The following is a 12,079-nucleotide window of genomic DNA, read 5'->3' as shown; positions in this document are numbered from 1 at the left end:
CCTTGACATTCACATGGTGGGCTTCAAATCGGCAAAGACGCCCGATTCATTTCTTGTGTCTAATTCATGATGTTCATTGTGTGTTACCATTTCATGACATTTATTGGCTGACATTCGAATCGGCAGAATGCGCAATTCATTTCTTGTGTTGAACTCATGCTATTCAGCGAGCGTTACCATTTCATGGCATTTACTTGGGGGTGCTCGAATCGGCAATACGCGCGATTTATTTCTTGTGTTTAAAATCACGGTGTTCATTATGCGCTACCACTTCATGGCATTTCCTTGGTGACCTCTGAGTCGGCAAATCACACGATCTATTTCTCGAGTCTAACTAATGTTATTCATGGTGCACAACCATTCCATGGCATTTACAACCTTTGTGAAAATCTGCAATGTGGGCAATTCATGTTCCTGCAATTTTGAGAAAAAAAAAAAAAAAGCTAGAGTTCTAGATGTGATGTTGTATGTACATAATAAGTTCCTCAAGCACGATTCATATGATGGATTAGAAATCATTCAGATTATTTCCTGATCCTCATGCAAAAGATAATACTTGAATTTGAAAGTTGCATTTAATCCTTTCTTGATTGCCTCACAGGTATCTAGTCATCTTGAAGCCTAGTTATTTAAGTCTATGCTTAGGTTGTCCATGTTTTCAGAATGACAATGCTTAGAATCATAGCCTAGTACTGATTAATATGATATAATCTTGATATTGTGTGTTTTAACCTTTTTGCTTCCTACAGGTCTCCTTCCCAGCTGTTCCCTTCCTAATCCCCTCTTCCCCACTTGGACTCTCTTAGACTCTGTGACAATTCTAATCAGAGTATTGGAGCTGTCTTGTGGTGGAAGTGTTGGGAACGTGCACAGACCCAGAGGATCTGGTGACTCTGACAGTCCCCTCCTCCTGCAGAAAGGCACATGTCGTCTGAGGGAAGGTTGTGCAACATGCAGCATGCCACAACTATCTGGCAGACCTTTCCGGGTGAGTAGCACAGGGATCCACCTGTCAGATGGAGGCACCTGAACCTGGCCTTCAGGAGGCTGAAGGTCCGCTCAATTATTCTTCTGGTTCACCCATGTGCCTCATTATGACGGTCCTCAGCCCCTGTCCTGGTATCCTCATAGCGGGCAGGAACCACAATAGGTTTGGGTAGCCAGTGTCACCTGCAAGTATTGAGGGACAACATTTAGCCTTACATAATACTATGGGGATAACACCTGAAGGCATACACTGACATACAGTGGGTGGGGACTCTGGCTCACCAATTAGCCACATCCTGTCCCTCTGTAGTTGGGCCATCACATTTGGGATGCTGCTATTCCTCAGGACAAAGGCGTCATGCACCGACCCAGGATACTTGGCAGTGACGTGGGAGATGTACTGGTCCACCAAGCACACCATTTGCACATTCAGTGAGTGGAAACTCTTACGATTCCTGAACACCTGTTCATTCTGGCGGCGGGACAAACGCAATATGTGTGCCGTCAATCGCCCCAATAATATTGGTGATATGCCCCATTGCATAGAATCCTACCTTTACAGTGGCCAAATCTTCCACCTGGGGGAAAGCAATGTAGCTGCACATGTGTTTCACCAGGGCAGACAAAACCCTTGCGGGCACGATTGAAAACATTGGTTGTGACATTCCAGCTGCCAAGCCCACTGTCACTTGGAAAGAACCAGTTACCAGGAAATGGAGTACTGATAGCACCTGCACAAGAGGGGGGGATCCCAGTGGGATGACGGACAGCTGATATCATGTCAGGCTCCAATTGGGCACACAGCTCTGTAATTGCGGTCCTGTCCAGTCTATAAGTCTGTATAATGTGCCTGTCCTCCAGTGTAGCCAAGTCCACAAGGGGTCTGTACACGGGGGTTCATCTTCTCCTCCGTTTAATCCTCAGGGGTAGGAATCTAAGGGACACAAGAGTGAGTAGGATGGCACAATTTGAACAATGGAACCACCACCTTAGTGTACATAGTGCATTTATGTGATGGGACAGTGTGAATGGCAAGGTATGTTCAAATCTAGGCAGTGACGCAGTCAAGATTAATCTGACCATTATCCACCACCATGAAATGGCGACCGCCTGTCCTGTATGTGGAGACAGGTGGAAGTGAGGTAACTACACATACTCTGAGTGTCGTGGCGGAAGGCGGTCTTGCACCGCTATGCAGTTCCTCACTGGATAATATGGGGCTCTATGGAGTAAAGTGGCCAATGGGGATCTGCGCCGGCAGTGACGGTGTGCACTGCCACGGATGTGACCGCCATTTTCTATCTGAATTCTCACTTGTTTCATGAACTTCAACAGGAGAACACCTACACTGCGTGTGCTGGTGTGACCTGTGTCTGGAACCTACCATGGCACGTGTGACCGGGGAAAGGGCCCCTGCCTTCACTGCGGAGGAGTTGAAGCGATTAGTGGATGGAGTCCTACCCCAGTGCGGACTGCTGTATGGGCCGCCAGATAAACAGGTGAGTACACCTTGGGCACGATGCATGTGGGAAGGATGCATGGAAATGTGTGTGCAAGCATTGTGTCATCGGGAGTGGGGGCAATGCCATTTGGTGGTGTACATGGTGTGTGCCGGGGCGATGTGTGTGCCATTGGTGATGGAAACAGGATTGGTGGGCCATATGTATGACAGGCTGGATTGTATGTGTAATGGTATCCTCCCGTCTATATCGCCTCTGCAGGTCAGCGCCAATCAAAGAAGGGATTATGGCGTGCCATTGTCAAGGACGTGTGGACTACTGGGGGTCTATGGCAGGAAGAGCACCCACTGTCGGAAACGGTGGGAGGACCTGAGGCGCTGGGCATGGAAGACCGCGGACGCCCAGCTGAGGATGGCCTCCCAATGAGGAAGGGGTGCTCGTTGGAACCTGACCCCCCTGATGGCCCGCATACTGGTGGTTGCCTACCCAGATCTGGATGGGTGCTTGAGGGCATCACAGCAGCCACAAGGGCGTGAGTACAGTGGCTGTTACAACAATAATTTGTAGGTGACATGGGATCAGGGTGGTGGGTGTCAGTTAGTGGGTGCCCCTTAATGCCAGGCCAGACATTGCAGTGTGATCCAGTACCAGGGTCATGGTTGAAAGGAAAAACAAGGTAACCTAGCTAGGTTGCATTCTATGTCAGACAGGACTTAGTGGGTCCCAGGAGGGGTGCAGTTGGCGGTGGTTTGCCCTCATCTTGCTGTGGCATATAGCCAATTGTTTGGCAGTGCACTGCATAGTGCTAAATCCTGATCCCTGTGTGGGACAATACTGTGTATGCCTTCTGTCGTGTTGGTGCAGTAATTGACCTACTGCTACCTTTCTCTCTCTCCCCCTTTTTTGTTCTGTCATCCTATCTATATTTGCATCAGCATCATCTTGCGGAGGAGCAGGGGCACCAGCAACAGAGGAAGCAGCATCCCACAGGACCCAGGAGGCAGAGTCCACCAACGCCGAGGGAACCAGTGGATGGAGGGCGGGGTGAACCACGGAGGAGACAGAAGGTGACAACACTGACTCAGATACCTCCTCCAATGGAAGCTCACTGGTGGTGGCGGGCACCTCTGTGACCACCCAGCTGCAGGCACACCCGCCACACCCTGTACCAGCACCGCCCTCCCAGTAGACCCTCAGCGAGTTGCCCGTGCCCGCTCATCCAGGAGGGTGGCCATCTCCTTTGCCCCAGGCACCTCAGGCCCTGCCCCATTGAGCCCTGCTGCCCTGAGTGAGGAGGCTATTGACCTCCTGAGATCCATCTCTGTAGGGCAGTCAACCATTGTAAATGCCATCCAGGGGCTGGCATCCCAGATGCAGCAATGCAATGCATTCCTGGGGAGCAAACACAGTGGATTGGCAGGCCAACAGCGATCGATTCAGGCTCTGGCAACCACTCTGATGGCAGCCATTGTCCCTGTTCCTACCGTTCCCCCTCCAACTACCACTTCCCAGTCCCAGTCTCCTCAACCCCAACCCATCCCATGCACACATACAGACGAGCATGCACACAAGACATCACACAAGAGTAGCACAATCAAACACAGTACACTCACTTCAGCCCACAAGCACTCACACAAACACCAGACAGTAGCACACACAACCACATCCACTGTCTCTCCCTCCTCTTCCACCTTACTCACAGTCACGTCCACACTCACACCTGCATGCACTGCATCAACATCCACCACCAGCATTACCACACCAAGCAGCTCACACACCTCACTAGCAGACACCTCCACAACATCCATGCATGCTTCCCGTGTCCTCTCCCACCCTGTCTGTCCCCCCACAAAAAAACACAAACGCAAGCACTCAGACACCCAACAGCCATCCACCTCACACACGCACACTGCCCATGCACTTGCAACCAAGTCAAGCAGACATACACCTCCAACAACCACTCCCTCAACCTCCACTCCCATCCCTCCTCCCTCTTCCCAACCCACCGTCCCTAAGAAGCTTTTCCTTGCCCAACTTGACCTCTTCCCTCCCCCCTGTCCTGCCACTAAGAGCAGGGTCCTAATGACCCAGCCCAGCACCTCAGCCAAAAAGTCTACGCGGACAGTCGAGGCACCTCCTAGTTGTGGAGGCAAGACAGTGATGGATCCCACTTCACCAGCCAGGAAGGGTAAGGATCCCACACCCACTGCCATGAAGGGGAAGATGCCCTCAACTCCTGCCATGAAAGGGAATAAGCCCTTGACTCCTGCCATGAAGGGAAGGAGGCCGCACCTCCTGCCATGAAGGGGAAGATGCCCTCAACTCCTGCCATGAAGGGGAATAAGCCCTTGACTCCTGCCATGAAGGGAAGGAGGCCGAACCTCCTGCCATGAAGGGGAAGAAGCCCTTAACTCCTGCCATCAAGGGGAAGAAGCCCTCGACTTCTGCCATGAAGAGGAAGAAGCCCTCAACTCCTGCCGTGAAGGGGAAGAAGCCCTTGACTCCAGCAGATGTTGGCAGGGTGACACCACCACCACTACCAGTGGTCACGGAGCCCTCACCTCAAGCTGAGGCAGTGCAGCCCACTCCTCCTGCAGAGTCTGCACCTTCACCTGCTGACACAGCGCAGCCCTAATCTCTAGAAGAGGCTGCCCAGGAGGCATCTTCACCTGCTGACAAAGTGCAGCCCTCACCTCCAGCAGAGGTTGGCAGGGTGACACCACCACCAGTGGACACGGAGCCCTCACCTCCAGCTGAGGCAGTGCAGCCTACTCCTCCTGCAGAGGCTGCACCTTCCCCATGCTGAAACAGTGCAGCCCTCACCTCCAGCAGAGGCTGCCCAGGAGGCACCTTCAACTGCTGACACTGTGCAGCCCTCACCTCCAGATGAGACAGCGCAGCCCACACCTCCAGCAGATGGCATGTGGGCAACCCTCCTGGGACTGCTGTACAAGGACCCCCCTCCAGTACCAGTGGGCAAGTCACCCACCTGAAAGACTGTGTCCTTGCACTCCCCAGCACAGAGTAATGGCCATGGAGCCCCCTCCAAAAGCAGTGGGCAAGTTCCCGACTTTAGTGACTGTGGCTTTGCACTCCCCAGCAAAGACAAATGAGCATGGAACTCCCTCCAGAACTAGTGGACAAGTCACCCACCTGAGAGACTGTGACCTTGTACTCCCCAGCACAGAGTTATGGACATGGAGCCCCCTCCAGAACCAGTGGGCAGGTCACCCACCTGAGAGACTGTGACCTTGCACTCCCCATCACAGAATAATGGACATGGATACCCCTCCTGAACAAGTGGGCCAGTCGCCCACCTCAGAGACTGTGACTTTGCACCCCCCCGCACAGAGTAATGAGCATGGAGCCCCCTCCAGAACCAGTAGGCAAGTTCCCCACTTCAGTGACTGTGACCTTGCACTCCCCAGCAAAGACAAATGGGCATGGAGCCCCCACCAGAACCAGTGAACAAGTCACCCACCTGGGAGACTGTGACCTTACACTCCCCTGCACGGAGTAATGGGAATGGAGCCCCCTTCGGAAGCAATGGGCAAGTTCCCCACTTCAGTGACTGTGGCCTTGCACTCCCCAGCAACAACAAATGGGCATGGAGCCCCCTCCAGAACCAGTGGGCAAGTCACCCACCTGAGAGACTGTGACCTTGCACTCCCCAGCACATAGTAATGGGCATGGAGCCCCCTCCACAGCCAGTGGGCCAGTCACCCACCTGAGAGACTGTCACCTTACACTCCCCAGCACAGAGTAATGGGTATGGAGCCCCCTCCAGAAGCAGTGGGCAAGTTCCCCACTTCAGTGACTGTGGCCTTGCACTATCCAGCAAAGACAAACGGGTATGGAGCCCCCTCCAGAACCAGTGGGCAAGTCAGACACTTGAGAGACTGTGACCTGTCACTCCTCAGCACAGAGTAATCGGCATGGAGCCCCCTCCAGAAGCAGTGGGCAAGTTCCCTACTTCAGTGACTGTGGCCTTGCACTCCCCAGCAAAGACAAATGGGCATGGAGCACCCTCCAGAACCAGAGGGCAAGTCAGCCCCCTGAGAGACTGTGACCTTGCACTCCCCAGCACAGAGTAATGGGCATGGATCCCCCTCCAGAAGCAGTGGGCAAGTTCCCCACTTCAGTGACTGTGGCCTTGCTCTCCCCAGCAAAGACAAATGGGCATGGATCCCCCTCCAGAACCAGTGGCCAAGTCACCCACCTGAGAGACTGTGACCTTGCACTCCCCAGCACAGAGTAATGGACATGGAGTCCCCTCCAGAACCAGTCGGCAAGTTTCCCACTTCAGTGACTTTGGCCTTGCTCTCCCCAGCAAAGACAAAGTGGCATGGAGCCCCCTCCAGAATGAGTGGGCAATTCACCCACCTGAGAGATTGTGACCTTGTACTCCCCAGCACAGAGTAATGGGCATGGATCCCCATCCAGAAGCAGTGGGCAGGTTCCCTACTTCAGTGACTATGGCCTTGCACTCCCCAGCAGAGACAAATGGGCATAGAGCCCCCTTCAGAAGCAGTGGGCAAGTTCTCCACTTCAGTGACTGTGACCTTGCACTCCCCAGCAGAGAATAATGGGCATGGAGCCCCTTCCTGAACCATTGGGCAAGTTTCCCACCTCAGCGACTGTGGCCTTGCACTCCCCAGCAAAGACAAATGGGCACAAGCCCCCTCCAGAACAAGTGGACAAGTCACCCACCTGAGAGACTGTGATCTTGCACTCCCCAGCACAGAGTAATGGGCATGGAGCCCCCTCCAGAAACAGTGGGCAAGTTCCCCACTTCAGTGACTGTGACCTCGCACTTCCCAGCAAAGACAAATGGACATGGATCCCCCTCCAGAACCAGTGGGAAAGTCACCCACCTGAGAGACTGTGACCTTGTACTCCCAGCACAGAGTAATGGGCATAGAGCCCCCTCCAGAACCAGTTGGCAAGTCACCCACCTGAGAGACTGTGACCTTGCACTCCCCAGCGCAGAGTAATGGGCATGGAGTCCCCTCCTGAATCAGTGGGCAAATTCCTGACTTCGGCTGAGGTGCCCTGTAGCCATGTGGGCCCTTGGGACTGGGCATTGGCCCTTTGTGGACATTTGTACATATCTCTTTTTTATCCAAGTGGTTCATTTGTTGACTCTTCCCATTCAATACATTCTCATTACTGTCTTAATGCATTATTGTGACGTGGATCCTGTGCCATTGGTTTTCCTCTGCAGCTGGTTGTGTGTATGGTGTGTGTATGCCTGGTGTGTGTTGTGTGTGTGTGTCACTCTCCTTTTCCTCCATTCCTTGTGTGCTACGTGGCTGTACTCACAGTCGTCATCTTCATCGGCGTTGGTGTTCCAGGTGGAGCATGGTGTAGAAGAGCATCGGGAAAGACTTGCAGTTCTGGTTCCATGGCGGGGTTGGTCTTCTCTGTGTCTCTGTAGGTGAGTCTTTCGTCTTCTGTGATGTGTTTCCGCCAGGCTTTTGATGGTGTTGGTTCCGCCCCAGAAATCGTGGCGGTGTAGTGTGTTGGTATATCGTGGGTGGTGCTTTGTCTCCCGCCTGGGCGTTGATGGCGACCGCCGGCGTGTGTGGTGTTAATGCCCAGGCGGATGGTGTGGTACATTGGCTGTCTTTGGGAGTTCTCACCACCATGGTCATAATTTGGCAGTAATTACCGCCGGCCTGTTGACTGTATTTCCGCCACTTTATCACTCACAGACAATGTCATGATGAGGGCCTCTGTCCACAAACGCCATCCGTAAGTCACATTTCAGCACTTGTTCAAGAAGTGTGATTCTGTTTTAGGGAATTAGAATGTGGGATCGGGACTGTAGAGGTGAAGTCCTGTCATGAGTTCAGACATTCCCAAATAAATTGATTTTTAGCAAGTGACAAGTAATCACACAATTGCTTTTCTAGCCTCATCACTACCCTCTTTTAGTTCTTGCCAGTTGCCCAAAAACGGGTTACAAATTCATACTTCTCAGTAGATGCACCTTAAGAATTCTTAGTAGTTTGACATTCAGCACACATTTCAAAGGGGCTCAAAACACTGAGGGGCAGATTTAAGAACACTTTGGCCCATATTTATACTTTTTGACACAAAGCTGCGCCGGCGCAGTTTTGCGGCAAAAATTTTACCGCCGGCTAACGCCATTTCGATGCGCCGTGCGGGCATCAAATTTATACCTTGACGCAGGGCGGCGCAACCAACAGGTGGGAGTCATTTTTTTTTACGCACATCGCGCCATCAAGTCGTAAAGGAAAACGACGTTAACGCAACGTAAATGACTGTGGGTCGATTTACGACAGCGCAATCCAGAACGCGCCATTTTTTTTGACGCAATAGCGTCAAAAATACCCGCGAACACTGCCCTTTCAGAAGAGGAGAGCCAAAATGGATCCCAGATGCCACTACAGACCCCAGGAAGATGACAGCAGACCAGGAACCAGCCAGGATGATCCATACAGGAACCAGGACATTTATTAAAAAAAAAAAAAGTGTCGCTTCAGTGCAGAGGAGCAGGAAATCCTGGTTAAAGAGGTGACGGAACACCAGCACCAACTGTTCATCACCTCTAAGTTGCCAATCAGTAGGAGAGAGGCCATATGGCAACAAATTGTTGACAAGATCAACAGTGTGGCTGAAGTACGCAGGACAGTCACCGAGTGTAAGAAACGCTGGCATGACTGCAAACGTAGGGCAAAGGAAAAAATGGCCAGGAACAGGAAGGCAGCACTGCAGACTGGAGGTGGGAGTCCAGCACACCAGGAGGCCCTGGACCACATGGAGGAGATGGTCGCAGCCGTCATCCCTGAGGACATCGTCACAGGGATTCAAGGACAGGACAGCGCAGACTACCACGAGACAACGCACATGCAGGGTAAGTCGCATGGGGAATTATAATGCAATAATGTTAACTGCAACCGGGGTGGGGAATACCTACTACACAATGCATGTAAGTCAGCATATATATGGAGTGGCATGGGTAAAGGGGCACAGCAGGGGGGCATGCCCTGCACACACAGAAGCTGGGGCACGACATTACACAACACCAACAACAGTCCCATGGGGGCATCCTGTCATGACAACAATGGAGCTAAGGGAAAGCCTCGACAGGTGGGAAGGCCACTACGTCAAACTTACATCCTGGAACTCGTCATCCAACATACCTCCTACATCAACTAGGTCCCTATCAGTAATCCAGTAGCCAAAACAACAACTGCAATGTAACTGCAACAACAGTTGACACTACCACCTCTGATCTCTGTGCAGCTATAGTAGCCAATGGCAGTAACCTCCCCATGGAACATGCATACCTAAATTATGGGGTGAGGATGACATCTGCAACAATCTCCAGAAATAAGACAAAGGCACCAGTACACTCTAATGTCAATGCCCATAGTTGACACATACATCAGCCAAAGTAAACAGCAATAGGAGCCACACAGCACTAAGGACACACACATGCTGCATATGTCAGGGTCCTTCACGTGCCTGGCTAACAAGGCAACATCACAAATGTCATACTGCCCAGACAACAACATTGAGGAGGGGACACATGCAACTGGTCACTGAAATACACCTGCACAGTCAGAGGACCAAATAGGACATTGATACTATAAATAGGGCAATCCAATTAAACACACATTACCCAACATCAGCTGGAAACATTAACAATGTCTACATCCATATCACATCGTAACATTGCCATGCATAGGATATGCCACATAACAATTACAATTAGGTCAATGTGAACAATCAGAGATTGGGGCAGGTCCTGAGAGGCAAGTGTGCTGCCAGGGCAATCACAACACCCACAGCCAGTGAAAGGTCTCACCATAAGAATAGATTTACACGGAGGGTCGAGTAGGACAAAAAGATGGCTATTCCCTAATTGGTACAAAACAATACCTAGAGGCGATTAGGCAGACAAGTCAGGTAACTCTATATCATACATGTGACACACAGGTGGGCCATAGGCCTATAACAATGCCCATATGAAGGACAGCAGATACCAATACCAAACAAGATCACAAAGTAAATTCATCGAAAGGCTGGCATGTTACGGCAAAATTGTCACAACACAGACACACTAATTGTACCCTGTTTCATTGCAGAGGAACATGGATCTCCTGCCGATATGCCTGTCCCTGATTTCCCTGATGACATGGATGACGAGCCCATAAACATTCCCCAGGAGATCATCCAAAAGGTCCTTGAAACCCTCCAGACCCCACCTTCAGTCACAAGGAGGAGCACGGAACAAGCAGCCATCACAGAAGAACCACCCACCACCCCAATTGCAAGACCTGCCAGCTCCTACACAGCTGAGGACTCTGACGATACTGGAACCAGCTTTGAAAGAATTGTAGTTGGAGTACAGCGGGAGCTGGCCAAGGAGGTGCGGGTGGGGATGCAAATTATGGCAGCCAGCCTTGAGGGGGTGCGCTCGTGCATGATGTCATCTGCAGATCAGGCAGCAGCTATGCAAGCCCTAACATCCATACTGAAAGGACTACAAGAAACTATAAAGGAATTCACCACTGCAGTAAGGGAGATGCCACAACACCTTGCACCCCAAACTTTCCACTGCATGCACGAATGCAATCATGACTCCCTCAGGGCCGACCTGGCTGCCTACCATCGTGATGTAGCTGCTATTCTCAAAAACCAGCAGGCCCTCCTTGCAGCAGTACTGCCCTTAAGAACTTCACAGGGAGCAGCCACCGGGATGTCTGACTCCACGTCTTCTAACACTGAGGTGTGTGTTGCCCCTTCACAACCAACAACAACAAGGACAAAGCAGGCAACACACACATCAGAAGAAGACATGGAACAGACCACATTCTCACGGAAGAGTACCCGGAAGCACTAGTCCCTGCACCATGGCCTACTTTGACCAAGGTCCTACGTTTTGTCAATTGCCAGTCTCACTACAACTATACTCAATGACTGTTCTGCTAACCACTGTATGACTTGTCAGCATTGCCAGTGAATGTCTCTCTCCTACTATTCGGCAAATCCTGTCCCTCTGCACTGTCTGTTACATCACCCCAGCATGTCAGGAGCATCATCCACACCCCTTCTGTAGGATCACCATGTAAGAATGCACCAGAACGGACTCAGCAAACATGGACATTTTGCACTACAGCACCTATCAATAAATAGCACTTGCACACCTAATATGTCTCTGTGTTATTATACACATCAACTGTGCAGTAGATAACTCAAAAGTGCCTGTGTGACAACCATGTAGCTTGTCAATACAACTGTCCTGACATCATGTAGTCTGAGACATCTGTGCAGTGGCCAGGATTGCATCATAGCCTGACCATCCTGAGGAGAATAACTGATGAAGGGACAAACCACACACAATTATGCTGTGTTGGACAGAATAATGCTCCATCTATAGCAATCCAAGTCAACTAATGGTGGTTGATAAATATAGGCACCATGCAATAGTAAAACATGAAATTATGCAGTATAATCTAAGCAAACACAACTAAACACTGCATCAATCACCCTTTCTGAGTATACTTCCATGAAGGGAAGTCATGCTGAATTTTTGCACACATGATCTATGTCAGCAATGAAGAAAACAAGACAAGAGTGTTAACAACACCTCATCTACA

Source organism: Pleurodeles waltl, chromosome 6 (genome assembly GCF_031143425.1).
Source record: "Pleurodeles waltl isolate 20211129_DDA chromosome 6, aPleWal1.hap1.20221129, whole genome shotgun sequence".
NCBI lineage: Eukaryota > Metazoa > Chordata > Amphibia > Caudata > Salamandridae > Pleurodeles > Pleurodeles waltl.
The sequence above is the reverse complement of the archived record's forward strand: the minus strand, read 5'-3'. Positions refer to the sequence as shown.